The 15,507-nt window shown below is 38.5% G+C and overlaps 1 protein-coding gene and 1 long non-coding RNA gene across 2 annotated transcripts in view; one reads left to right on the plus strand and one right to left on the minus strand.

Annotated features, from left to right (window-relative positions):
* Nucleotides 1-15,507, plus strand: part of CARMIL2 (capping protein regulator and myosin 1 linker 2) — a 1,059,949-nt gene that overhangs the window by 1,012,284 nt on the left and 32,158 nt on the right. The gene's annotated exons all lie outside the window — the stretch shown is intronic.
* LOC142104246 (uncharacterized) lies at nt 1,484-15,136 on the minus strand. The gene is made up of 4 exons (XR_012679543.1): nt 15,045-15,136; nt 14,143-14,224; nt 2,229-2,303; nt 1,484-2,102 (listed from the first exon to the last, which is right to left on the minus strand). It is a non-coding gene; the product is annotated as an uncharacterized LOC142104246 (long non-coding RNA).

A 15,507-nucleotide genomic window follows, 5' to 3' on the forward strand; every position in this document is an offset into this window, starting at 1 on the left:
GATATTTAATTTGAGATTTGTGCCATTTTAATGTGAAGATGCTTTACAGGCCTAGTGGTAAATATATCAATTGCAATTTTGCATTTTCATTGATTTTCTCAAGTTTAAAATCACTGATTTATTAACCAGCGATTTGATGTAAAGATGTGTTTCTTTCAAAATCGCCATTCTCAAAATCGCCACAAATCGCGGCCCTGATTTTTTTCCACTCTAGCTCTACAAATCGCATAATGTATGAAGCTGCCATTTTGCAAACTTTGAATTCAAAATCACCAGATACAAAACGCTACTTTCTATAGGTGATAGTAGGATACACAATGGAAGTTTCAATAAACCATCTTTTTTGTTGTAGAAGGCCAAAAATTATTAGGAACTTTCCTACTGGGCACAATTGATTTTAAGAATAAATTAGTGGACCATATTTAATTATAGATTATATGTAATGGTTTTTTTCATCTCTACTTCATCACCAGTGACCTAATACTTATATTTGTATAATGTGGAAATAATTATACACTTATAACATTATTTCTAGATGGGGGTCACCATTTAAATTACATTTTTGTTGTACTGCAAGACACTACATTTTATAGGCGTGATTAGCAAACACATTAGTCATTGGTCTATGCAGGCTAATAAGGACTATAAAAAGGGTCCCAAATGCCCATGACTCTGAGGGTGCTTGAAAATGGTTGGAAAAGTCGTTTTAGTTGTTTTGGAGGAACATCTGATTTTTGAGTCAGCACCGACAGGAAGAGAGGAACATCCACAGCACCAGGCTGCGCAGGCCACATGGGTTTGTTTTATTTCGGTGATTGGTGTTTTATGTGCGTTTGCAATCATCTACATGTATTTATATTTAATTGTAAGAGATTCTGGATATGGGTGTCAGTCCTGGTTTATGACACCTCTGTCATAGAGGGGTAATAGAACTTACCTTTGGTATTTAGAAGTCCACCTTCATGTGCCTTGATACATCTGCGGTGTGCTTCTTTATGTCCCAGTTAAGGTAGCTGATAAGGTGTTATGGTGCTGTGTGCTGCATAATTTGGCCCTGAACCAAAGTATACCCCTAACACAATATAAAGTAAGGAACCAGATGAGCTCATTCCACCAGCTGATGGTCATAAAACAGAGGTGGGGAGCCAGGTCATAGAGAATCATCCATACTTATTTTTCAGGTGAGAATGATTTTAAAGTAAGTGGAATTATTGTGTAATTACCAGTAACCTTGTTTTTAATTATTACCTATTATTGTAAAACCAACATCATTATGAATGTCATATGCAAACACCATTAACCTTATTTTATGGGTATATGTATGTTTGTTGACATAATCATTTAGGCATTGTTGAATGATAAAATCAATATAAGTGTTCTGTTCCCAGCTTACTCAAGCAAACAACAACAGTGTGCATAAAGGAAAAATTAATTAACTAACTAAATGTAAATAAAGAGAAATAACACGGTCTGTGCTGTTAAATTAAAAAAGGCACTTTACCATAAATACAAATCAATTATATATATTATTTTTTCTGGTGACTTAACCCCGGACGGTTAATGGTCATCTGCACCCCTGATTCTACCATTGCTACGTACAGGAGTAGTGGGTAATGACGGACTTGGGTTTGTGCTGACCATGCTGCCAACAGATGAGGGCACCTGCACCTGTGCCAATAATTGGCCACACATGTTTAATAAATTTCCTGAGAGTTCACGCAGAGCCGCAATTAGGTTGTTTAGTCCTGTATTTAGCTTTATCAAGCTGGCATCTATGCGTTCGAATGATGTAGACATCCTTTGTTAGGTGTCTTGCATATTGGGCAAGCATCTAAAGCCTTTAGTCAGCTGGTGCTGAATACCTCTCAGGGAGTCCTGGTGAAATTGCACCAAAGTCTACTGCACCCTGCTAAATTTCCGAATAGATTCTGCCAAATTGGGCACAGGAGCTGGTTGAGTTTGGCTGGGTGTAGAAGTGGTGGGATTTGTGCAGCATGCACAGGCTCTTGTAATATGCCAAAGGGCTGTAAGATTAAGAAGTCCTCTGACTCCATGGCTGCACTGTCTTTCAGGTGTGTCCCTCCTGGCACCTTGTGATGTTCCTTAGAAAATGTAAACAAAAACCCATTAATAACCATTATCTGGACAAAAGCAGTTACAGGTGATTTACATTACAGGCAAATGATTAATAGCATCCACCCACTCCACTACAACATAGGTGGATTTACCTTCTAAGAGTCATCCTCTTCCTGGGTAGCGAGTGCTGCTGCTGGCGTTGGTGGTGTCTCCTTTTGGGGCGGAGGCTGTGTGGACAAATATTTGAAATGTTTGATAATATTTTTATTTTGTGCAAAAAACATTAAAGCAGGAAAAAATGTTTATTTTTAAAGTATTCAGACTTCTGGTTGCAATGTGCAGAAAAATTTAATTTTTACATGCTGAAGGATAACGGTTTTAACATAATTTTAAACATTTGCACCATTATTCAACAGCCTGAATCTGTGACACAGGTCTCTCGGTGTCCCGCACATTAATTCCCTCGAGCAGTTCAATAGGGATGAGCTGCTTGAACTCCTTTTTGTAACTTGTATAGGACATGACAAGAGCAGGCTCACCTCTAGTCCCTGCAACTGCTCACCTATCCTCTGCCATCTTTTCCTTCTTCCTGTGCTTTATGTCGCTGATGCGCTAGCAACAATTTTCAATGGAACTCTGCATTAACAGCGTCCCATAATTGTGACCACAGCTACTTCTAGGTTACAAACGTGGTTTTTGCACCTAGGCTCCCCAAAATGCATTCAAACACGCGCACTAAATTGTGAATGAGTGCACAGTTTTCTTGGAAACTAAACTGCACATTGCGCCCGGATTTAGCTTTGCCAGCAGAAGGGCCTACCTCTTCCTCCTCCTCACCTCCTACTTCCTCTCTCTCCTCCTCACCACATTCCCTAGGCTCCCCACCTCTCCAGACAGGGGGAAGACAAACCAAAAAACAAATAGACTGACAAATAAACCACAGGGGAAATATAAAACAACAAACAAATACACTCACAAACCAAGGACAGGGGAAATACAGTAAACAGCAAAAAAAACACTCACCAAGAAAAACAAATATTAATCAACTGTAGTATAATTGTATTGGGGTCGCCGTCCTCTGGGGTAGACGGTTGCACTTCAGCCAGAGAGATCAAATAAGTCCAACATTCCAGGTTAATAGCCTCAGCTAGTTTTATTCACCAGCTTGCAACACATAACAAAATCATAAACAAAATCCTAGCCATCTGGCTACTAGCTAACACGGTGTAGTACACTCTCTAGAGTGAGGGGCCTAATGTCCCTCACTGTAAATCAAGGAAGTGGAACTCACAGCATAAATTGAAGCTTCTCTCTGGAGACCCCTGATCTCCTCCCCAGACAGTGAGAGATCAGGGCTGGAGCCTTTTATAAGCGTGTGCCCTGATTACTCTGCTGGGAGTCTGCAGAGCCAAAGACCTGGACTGGCCCTTTTGTATCAGAGCCGGATTTGGACCTCATGGGGCCCTAGGCAAGATACTGGTTTGGGGCCCCCTCCCTGAAAAAATCCATAGCACTATAGTTTTTAGCATAACATATAGCCTTATTCAGGCCCTGGCTGGCAGACTTTAGCCCAGGGGGGCAAGCACATAGCACTGCCCCATAAGTAGTGGCCCATTTTTAAAGGTTGGTCTCACCGCCAGCCCTGGGGGGGCCCTCTGGGGACCGCTGGGCCCTAGGCAAGTGCCTAGGTTGCATAGTGGTAAATCCAGCCCTGTTTTGTATGGAGCCCACCCTGCTCTCTCCATACAAAACACCAGGGACTCATTAACAGCTATTCCCGAAGCTGAGAAACCAAATGAGAAGCTTTTTCTCAGATACAAACAATCTCCCTGGTGTTTAAAATACAAATGACAGGAACCTGGGACTTATGTGCCTGCCATTAACCTCTTGCCCAGAGCTTCTGTCACACAACACAGAGACAAGCAAGGACAACTAAACAAAATAATAAAAAAATACTCAAACCTCACTTTTATTTCAAATGCACTATATTTTATTCAAAGAAATATAAAAACACACAGGAGGACGATACTACTAGAAATAAAGGCTGGGATGTTCATTGCACAGAGAGCCTACTAAACACCCTTACACTAAAGAGCCATAGTCACTGATTCCATTGGATGACTGCCCCAATCCCAAACCACACCATTTACTCTGCTGCCAGTGGCCAATGTCCTCCTGATTTTGTTAGGTACTGAAAGCATATAATACAATCCAAAGGAGGAGAAGAAGAATAGTGACCTAAATAAGCACTCCAGGTACGTATAGGTAGTGAATTAATACATATTATTTTTATTGGTATACATTAAAAATGGTACGTACAGATATACCACACAAATAATAAAGCGAAATATAAAAAAGAGATTATAGTGTTGAGAAATATAGAGTTTAAAAATAAGTTGACCCAGTGGTGGAGCCGATAAGAGTTTATGATATTTCCAAAAGGAAAGTCACTGATATAGAATCTCTTGTGGGAATATACAGCACAAATTAGTTCATAAGTGTCAAAATAGAGTGGCAGAGATTAAACGTATTCTGCCTAGTGACAGTGTATCGCTTATATAACTCTCAATATTTAGTATTGTGTATAATATAAATGGTACATGGCAGTATTGGCCTAATATATTCCCCACATATAGAGATTTTGTTAGATTATCATGTATCTTGACAAGTATTAGAGATTCATAAAGCACGAGCCCTATTTAATGTATCACAAAGTAGCCAAAAGTCTAATGGCTAATTATCATTTGTGTGCACCTATTTAGGCTGATAAATAGTGGCTCTAAGAGTAATTGGGTAACTCGTATTTAATAAGTAATCTCTATGCCAATGGTCTCCTCATTAAGGCGCTAAATTGCTAATAATATGATATTCCATTAATCTGCTGTATTAGGATGGCGAATATAATAGCGCTGATGGAGTGTTTATGGAGGAATCTAGCTTAGACATGTTCTGCCTAGCAACAGCGTGTCGCCTGTACAGCCCTCAATAATTAGTATTGTGTATAGTATGAGCTGTAGATGGCAGTATTTGCCTAATATATTTCCCATGTACAGAGATTGTAATAGTCTCTATACCATCGGTCTTCTTATCAGAGCGCTAAGTCGCTAATAGTATGTTCCCTTATGCTATTACATTGATCTACTGTACTGGATAGCGAGTCTTATAGCGCTAATGAAATATTTATGGAGGAATCTGCATATCAGTTTATGGATCTGTGTTAGCGGCAGAACGCCACGGTCGGCTCCACCTACTTCCGGGTCTGACGTCACACAGCGTGACGTCACCCCGACGTACGTTTCGCTATTGCTTAATCATGGAATTACTGGGCTACTGATAGTGAAAGACTTTTATACTACTAAGAACCAATCAGTTTCATTTATGGATTACATCACTCCCAACGGAAGTCTATTGAAAGAATGCATGGCATTATATTGGGATTCTATTCAGGACAATTAGGTGAGTTTAAAACATCATTATATCCAGTTATAAATTTAGTATATCACATATATAAACATCTTATATTATGATTAGTTCAAGTTGTTTGAAGTAGAGCGGAATATGTTATAATTATTATACAATATAGGACCACTTATGTGTATTTATTCCTATGTCATCATAGGTTACTTGTCACTCAAATCATGTATAAGTTACATATCAAGGGTTACCTGAATATTTATTGAACATTTGTTAGAACATTAGTCTAATGGTGAGGGTGAAATTGAATATCTTTATTATATATTATATATTGGACCTTTCTGTGAAGGAACACCAGAAGACAATCTGGACAAACATATAGACAATGCACTCATGGTCAATCGAACCTGATGAATAATTTAATCACATAACTTTTTAATAATTTTTTTCTTAAAAAAAATTTATTTATTTTTTCACGTCACAGACCTAATACACAACAAACATCACCTTTTACTTTTTATATTTGTTTTTATACTATGTTTTTTTATACTTTTTTAACTTGACCAATTGTATTGGTCCCTAATTCACTTGGCAATATCCATACAATCTAGTGGGTCATGCTATTCTGCACTAATAATAAATAAAAAATATATAATATATAAGAAAACAAAATAAATAAAAAATAAAAAATAATAAAATATAAAAGATTATTCACCAGAAAATTGAAAAATAATATAATCTAAAAAAATATAAAATGAATTAAGATAAATAAACACAAAAAATCGATATGTTTCATCACATTTCACCCTCACTATTAGACTAATGTTCTAACAAATGTTCAATAAATATTCAGGTAACCCTTGATATGTAACTTATACATGATTTGAGTGACAAGTAACCTATGATGACATAGGAATAAATACACATAAGTGGTCCTATATTGTATAATAATTATAACATATTCCGCTCTACTTCAAACAACTTGAACTAATCATAATATAAGATGTTTATATATGTGATATACTAAATTTATAACTGGATATAATGATGTTTTAAACTCACCTAATTGTCCTGAATAGAATCCCAATATAATGCCATGCATTCTTTCAATAGACTTCCGTTGGGAGTGATGTAATCCATAAATGAAACTGATTGGTTCTTAGTAGTATAAAAGTCTTTCACTATCAGTAGCCCAGTAATTCCATGATTAAGCAATAGCGAAACGTACGTCGGGGTGACGTCACGCTGTGTGACGTCAGACCCGGAAGTAGGTGGAGCCGACCGCGGCGTTCTGCCGCTAACACAGATCCATAAACTGATATGCAGATTCCTCCATAAATATTTCATTAGCGCTATAAGACTCGCTATCCAGTACAGTAGATCAATGTAATAGCATAAGGGAACATACTATTAGCGACTTAGCGCTCTGATAAGAAGACCGATGGTATAGAGACTATTACAATCTCTGTACATGGGAAATATATTAGGCAAATACTGCCATCTACAGCTCATACTATACACAATACTAATTATTGAGGGCTGTACAGGCGACACGCTGTTGCTAGGCAGAACATGTCTAAGCTAGATTCCTCCATAAACACTCCATCAGCGCTATTATATTCGCCATCCTAATACAGCAGATTAATGGAATATCATATTATTAGCAACTTAGCGCCTTAATGCGGAGACCATTGGCATAGAGATTACTTATTAAATACGAGTTACCCAATTACTCTTAGAGCCACTATTTATCAGCCTAAATAGGTGCACACAAATGATAATTAGCCATTAGACTTTTGGCTACTTTGTGATACATTAAATAGGGCTCGTGCTTTATGAATCTCTAATACTTGTCAAGATACATGATAATCTAACACAATCTCTATATGTGGGGAATATATTAGGCCAATACTGCCATGTACCATTTATATTATACACAACACTAAATATTGAGAGTTATATAAGCGATACACTGTCACTAGGCAGAATACGTTTAATCTCTGCCACTCTATTTTGACACTTATGGACTAATTTGTGCTGTATATTCCCACAAGAGATTCTATATCAGTGACTTTCCTTTTGGAAATATCATAAACTCTGATCGGCTCCACCACTGGGTCAACTTATTTTTAAACTCTATATTTCTCAACACTATAATCTCTTTTTTATATTTCGCTTTTTTATTTGTGTGGTATATCTGTACGTACCATTTTTAATGTATACCAATAAAAATAATATGTATTAATTCACTACCTATACGTACCTGGAGTGCTTATTTAATTCATTATTCTTCTTCTCCTCCTTTGGATTGTATTATATGTTTGTACACATGACCTTAGCACTCCCCCACATTATAGTGGGGTAGGGTACGTTTAGTGAGGTAGGGTACCATCCTGTGTGGAGCGGTTTTTCCTATTCCCCTTTCCCCATCTCTTTCCATGATACTACAGGTACTGAAAGCAATAAGGTCCGTGAAGGCTTGAAGCTCCGATTAATGACATGGTCCTTAATCAGCACAACAGGAGCCATAAAACTTCATCATTACTGTCTTGAAGTAGAACACCCAGCTGACGACTGTATATGTTAATTTTGTCTATTTTTGTTTAGATTCTTAATTTAAATTGCATTCAGATATTTAATTTAGTGTAGACCTAGTAATAGCTCAGGATGTCTAGGGAGAGAAAGGACACATTTTTTTCACAAGATAACCCAAATGAACAGCGCAAAGTCTGTGAATGCAGTGAAGCAGAGAGGAGTGGGCACCAGACACAGTAGAAGCTGAAACCAGAAGAAGAGAGAGAGGTGTAGCCACAGCTATGGCAAAAGCCAGAGCTGCAAGGCCTGAAAAATAGCAGGACTCATCTGAAGAGGAAGGTTTCAGCTCTGGTACAAGACACAAGAGAAGGAGAAGGAGGATACTCCATAATTAAGACTTAATCATCAGAAGTAGGTCGCAAACATATATGCCACCACTTATTTGATAATTCTATGGAACTGAAGTTCTAGACTTTACCTATAGCATCCCCTATTTCCATAAAGATAGATATGCTCACCAGTACTTAGTTGTCAGGGGCGGGCTGGGCCACTCAGAATCTTAGCTGTTAGGGCCGGCATATGTTACTCTCCGGCCGTCCGCCCCCCCCGGAAGCAATATCGCCTGTAAACCGGTGATAAATGTGATGAGGCCGCATCACATGACAAGTGATGCGGCCGCCTGTGCGCCCCCCGGGCTGCCATCTGCCAGCCTGCGCCTGTTAGTTGTACCCAGGTCTCAAGCAATAGTATAGGTTTATATTTATAGGTTGATGCATACATATAAATGTAGAAAACTAAACTCTGATAAATGTCAGGGTAGCAAATGAGTGAACGGCACTGAGAGCTTAAAAGTGGACCAAGACCAATCCAATACACCCAATTAGTCCAGCCCTCACTCTGAGTCAAGGACACTGAGGGACACTGAGGACACTGAGGGTGTCAAGGAAACCAGGTACACAGCCTAAATATATTGGGATCTAGTGGAACTCCTAAGCCTACAACTGTTTCTGCCCTTGCTTCTAGCCTCGATGTTGACAAACCGACCTCCTCCAAACTCAAAACAAAAATATGGCACAACATTGCTGAAGCTGTGAGTGCTAATGGTGTCCCTGCCAGATCTTCCACAAGAAAAGGTTTTATGCCTGAAAAAGAACCACAAAGGAAAAGATGTCATGATACAGGTTTGAGGAAAACCACTGTGCATCAAGTGGCAAGACTGGGAGAAGAAAATATGCCAAAGTCTGAGCCCAATTCTTGTGGGAGGATTGGAAAGAACAGTGCAGATCATCAAGTTTTCCACTTTCAGACTACAAGGTAAGTGTCATGCATTGGACCCTCCAGCTTGTCTATCAGGGTCCGGGGTCCGGCATGCTTACATGGCCTCCTCTGCCGGGTCTCCTGGCACTTCTTGGATTCAGGTCTGTGCTTGCATCTTTTAGTATGTTTGATATTGAGCCATAGTCTGATTAGTATCACTCCCCTTAATTATCCCTAACTATTACGACACCTGGATAGACAAGAAAGTGTCAGATATTCATGTCCTATAACCCGTATATTTGCTGGTTTATTTTGCTCCCTGATTCTCTGGTATCCTGTATTTAAGTCTCTTCTGCTGTTCTTGGTATCCAGTATCATAGCCCTCTAAGCTAAACCTGGCATTTCCATTTGTAATTTTTCTTGACTTTGCCCATTACACATCTTGCTTTCACAAGCAAAGCCACACTAGCAAATCTCTATCTACCTATTAACATCAATACATTTCACTTTGACATTATCAGATGTCAGATTTCATATCATGGACATGTGTGTGTATATATATATATATATATATATATATATCTATATATATATATCTATATATATATATCTATATATATATATCTATACATATATATACAAAAAGAGAAAGGGGCGCCAACATAGTGCATTAAATGTATAACATCTTTGGGATAATCCACAAATGTGCAATTCCCGTACCAGAAATTCAAATTCAAATAGCCTTGAATAAGTGCTCATAGACCTTCACATGAATGTGGTCTGTAACGGACCGCTATAATGTAACGTCCTGACTCCAGCAGGGTCTTCTCCCAGAATAATAGCACCACTTCGAATTGGCTAAAACTCAAAAAGAAGCCAATAAAGTGTAATACCATCACAACAAGTGAAATGTAATAGAAAATTTTAATACAAAAAGAGGCAATGTAGCCTCAGCTGCAGCTTAAGTAAAATATGCTCGTACATAAAACACAATATAAAACAGCTTATCTGTCCAGTCTCTCGTGCAAAGATGAAACAGCATGCAGGGCAAAGTTAGCCAGTGAACCCACACTGATGCACCAGTCCAGAACAGCGTGCAAAGCGAAAACCCCAACGCGTTTCGTCCTTTCAATAAAAACTTTCTCAAGGGGTAAGATTAGTACATCCACGCTGATCTTAAATAGACAGAAAATCCTCCTAATTAGGATATCGCCGGGAGATGGGCGGAGTCCAACAAGCGCGATACCTCACTTCCGGTCGGCGGACAATGTAAATAAAGTTGCAAAGATTGACAAGCAACTGAAAAAAAGACTGAAATAAAGACTGAAACAAGTGCACACGCATAACAGCGCATGCAATGACCTGTGTCATAAACAAGTAGCGAGACAAAACTGGATGAAAGGAGGAACCACTTTCCATTATTATTAATAACCAGAGGAATTAATTAATCATACATATTCAGGGAAATGAATAACAATCACAATGAGGTACATATAGAATACAACCCTATCTAGTACATAAACTCCTATATACATGAAAACACATAATGTGCAATAAGGACTCAAAGTACTGTTGGACATGAGAATGCATAACAACAAATCCACTTAATCTTAAATAATCTTAAATGACTATTTAAGATTAAGTGGATTTGTTGTTATGCATTCTTATGTCCAACAGTACTTTATTTACATTGTCCGCCGACCGGAAGTGAGATACCGGAAGTGAGGTATCGCGCTTGTTGGACTCCGCCCATCTCCCGGCGATATCCTAATTAGGAGGATTTTCTGTCTATTTAAGATCAGCGTGGATGTACTAATCTTACCCCTTGAGAAAGTCTTTATTGAAAGGACGAAACGCGTTGGGGTTTTCGCTTTGCACGCTGTTCTGGACTGGTGCATTAGTGTGGGTTCACTGGCTAACTTTGCCCTGCATGCTGTTTCATCTTTGCACGAGAGACTGGACAGATAAGCTGTTTTATATTGTGTTTTATGTACGAGCATATTTTACTTAAGCTGCAGCTGAGGCTACATTGCCTCTTTTTGTATTAAAATTTTCTATTACATTTCACTTGTTGTGATGGTATTACACTTTATTGGCTTCTTTTTGAGTTTTAGCCAATTCGAAGTGGTGCTATTATTCTGGGAGAAGACCCTGCTGGAGTCAGGACGTTACATTATAGCGGTCCGTTACAGACCACATTCATGTGAAGGTCTATGAGCACTTATTCAAGGCTATTTGAATTTGAATTTCTGGTACGGGAATTGCACATTTGTGGATTATCCCAAAGATGTTATACATTTAATGCACTATGTTGGCGCCCCTTTCTCTTTTTGTATTTTATTAGGCTGATACCTGCAGATAGGTGTCGATTGTATTGGGAGCTGCCATCTCATGTACTGAGTATACAATTTTTTTGTCACTATCACTTTGTGGTTGCACATTTATAAGCGCCTGTGTAGCTTAGAAATTTGGTGGGAATATATATATATATATATATATATATATATATATATATATATATATATATATATTATTGAGGCTGCCTCTTCAGTAATTTTACGGAAAGTGGGTATTTGACGATTGTACCTTTCCATTTTGCACCACCAAGTTTATTGTGTGTGCAAAGCAGACTCTTAGGGGGGTATTCAATTGTTCCTCCGGGCGCCGCCGGAACGAGCGCGTTAAAACTATTACCGTTAATACGGTAATTTACTCGCTGAATTTCAGCAATTAAACTACCGTATTAACGGTTTTTAAGCGTAAGTTTACCATATAAACGGTAATAGTTTTAACGCGCTCGTTCCGGCGGCGCCCGGAGGAACAATTGAATACCCCCATTAGTGTAACTCTTAGAAAAGATAAGTATTTTTTGGGCAGTAGCATTTTCAGGAGAAGCTGAAGCAGGTGGCATGTGATGTGCTACTTGAGAAGACAGCTTGGTCACAAGGAGCTGTTTGTATCTGTGAAGATTTGTGTAACTTGGAAAGAAAGACATAACATATGACTTAAACTTAGGGTCAAGCATGGTTGCCAAAATTTAGTGATCCAATTTTAAGATGCTGCAAACCCTGGTGAAGTGAATAAAGAACTTGATCTACAAGGCCAGCATACTTTACAGAATTGCTAAGTTTCATCTCCTCCTTCAGCGTCTCCTGCTACTTTTACAGTAGTTTGCATAGGGGTATGGCTTGACTTAGACTGGCAGTGTTTGAACTGACTTAATTTGTTACAATTTCTAATGGTTTCAGTAGCTTGCATAAAACAGTAAGGATTCTCCAGTGTGCTGGACTAAGGTAATATGTCCCTCCTCTCCCTATCTCATGACTTGATGTGCAAGTCTTGATGGCATGTTGCTGTTCCTTTAAATGCTGAAGCATATAAAGTGTGGAATTCATCCTTGTTACAATCTCTTTCTTCAGTTAGTGGCATGGTGGCATGGCAAATGATATTATTTTTGCAGCTGCAATTGCTGAATGTTGAAAATGCCCAGAAATTTTACAGGCCATGGACAGCATCCCTTACATTGACTTATCATTTTTTAAGGAATTCTGTACCTGTACCACCAAGTTTTTGTGTGTGCAAATCATGGTACATATTGAAATTCACCCAGTCATAATGCATACACAATGTTCACTCTGTTGTTAGCTATGAGGAATCCTGAGGAGAGTCTTGGTCAGTTGAGCCATTTAACCATGACATTCCTGAGTTTTTCTAGATTGACACCTGCATTGTGTGGTAGCACGAATATGCTGAAAGGATGAGGAGGAGGATGATGATGAAGCTACCGGCGCTGATGCTGCTGATGGCAATACACCTTCCCATGGACTGTCACGGTCATGTATTCTTTGTTTGACCAGTACTGCTTGTCCACATAGTTGATACAATGGAGTTTTCTAGGGACTAAATTACTTTTTGTTTAACCTTCCGGTACAGCTGAGGAATTGATGTTTGGGAGAAATGGAATCAAGATGGAATTTGGTAGCATGGACACATGACCTCAACTAAACCTGATGCATTGAAAATGGAAATTGGATGCTGATCCAGTCCTAACATAGTTTTCATGGATTTAGTGATCTGCTGTACAACATGATACTGATTGAGGATGTTTATTGAGAATAAAGTATTGAATTAGTAGAGTCAGTTTATATTGAAAAATTGGATGCTTGACTAGGTACTAATAAAGAGGAGTTTGATGATAAGAGTTTTGACAGTGAAGATTGCATGAGGTATATATCCATTCTGCTGCATGCTGATGCTGGGCTGCTTGCTATTAAACCAATTTTCCACCTTTTGAAAAACTACTTGAATGAACTCGCTGCAAATGATGTAAGAAGGAGGAGGTGCCCATATATTATAAATGTCCCTACCTCTACTTACTGTGGCATCACAAAGGCCTCAGACTCTCTTTAGGATTCTGAAAATTCCCTAATTGTTCTTTAACATCAGTGTTCTTTTCATACAATCATGTAGCTGTTTTGAAGGTGACAGACCTACACCTGAGTGGTAAGGTGGTGCATGGGAATTAAGGAAAATGCATGACCATGTTGGTTACTCTGTTTTGTAATGGCCATTCTAGTACTTATACCAACACTAGCAGGACTCCTACTAGCAAAAAGGCATGGTCTGAGCCTTTTCTTGCCACTGCAGGTGGTGTATGGGATGATAGCTATTTTCTTTTTTTTTAGCAAATCACCACATTCATTAGAAACTTCTCCCTTAATCCATATATCAAATGCTGGTGTTTTCTTTGAGATTGACAAACAGTATTTGGATTTTGTGCACACTTTGTAATACCTTGTTTCCGAATTAACAGTTTTTACTAGAAGAGGTCAAAAAAGTACTACTACTGACAGTACTGACCTGTAGACTGATCCATGGTTGACAAGAGGAGTAATGCTAGTTAAAGTTGGATCTACTTGCTGCCATCACACCAGGTGAACGCCTAGTGAGAAAGGGAAAGGAGGGAATATTATTTTATTGTGACACTGCTCCACAATATAAAACTAAAATCCTAATAAACCATATATTTCATCTCTACAAAGTAACAAGCAATACAGTACAGTACTCACAAGTCCACAGTACAAACAACAATCTTTCCCATGTCACAATTTCCACAATTACCGCCAAACAACAAATTCTCTTTATGCTATGTCATCTTGTGTACACATTTAACCATTATATATCCCCTTATGATCAAATATTACCACAGCCCAAAATGGCTTATGAAATACATGGCTTATGGCTTGTACATGGTATGGCTTGTACATGGTGGTCAGAGAGTGAATGAGAGAGTGTGTGTCTGAGTCCAGCATATCTGAGAAGTGACCAACAAAAGGATATTAAAATCTGTCTTAAGAGATGTTAGTTACAAAGGCCTCTGTAGATGTAGCCCTTGTACAAGATGTGAGCCAGATCTATTCAGATGTACCTTAAAGGTCTTTAGTCTAAAACTCATCTAACATTCACAGTTTGGACAAAGACTAGTATCATGCCATATAAGGTGGGGGAGAAGAGTAATGTCCAGGGATTTGTGTATATGTCTGCATAGAAAATAAGATATTATACTCTTTTCAGGGATATTTGGAATGAGCTGGAGGGGGAGGCTCGTCTGCTCACACCTCTTATCCACTTCACCAGGCTCCCCCTCCAGCTCATTCCAAATATTCCCGTTACAGCCCCAGCATACACTTAGTTACACATTCCTTGCTAATGTTTGTACTTGAGCACTAAGTGGACCACTCTATTTACAATATAATATTTACAGAAGTGTGGTTAACACCTTTCCACGCTGTTGCTAGTACAATACAATTCTTGTATTGCCTGTTTTGCATCCACCATATTTGTAATATACTCTTTTTCAACCAACCGCTGCAAGTGGCTTCCCACAAGGGGTATCCTAAGTTCATAAAAGAAAGGAAAACTTTTATATGCATATTCTGGTATTCATAGTAGAAAGTAGCAGGATGGTAAAGAATGCTTCCAAACCCTTTAATTCTTCAGTTACTTCTTACTAGGGAAATATTCAGAAACATTTGTAAGAACCTTAACTACAAAGAGTTAAATATTTTTTATTAGTTTTGGATTTGTGTTGACTACATATATGTTGAGATTTGAATACAGTGCGATTTGATTACTAATTTTACTATCTATGAGTTTGCAGTTTGCATTTGCTAGCTTTCCATGCATACATATTATGCAGACATGGTGAAGGTATTTGTGATTCCA

The sequence above is a fragment of the Mixophyes fleayi genome, chromosome 10 (assembly GCF_038048845.1).
Source record: "Mixophyes fleayi isolate aMixFle1 chromosome 10, aMixFle1.hap1, whole genome shotgun sequence".
Taxonomy (NCBI): Eukaryota; Metazoa; Chordata; class Amphibia; order Anura; family Limnodynastidae; genus Mixophyes; species Mixophyes fleayi.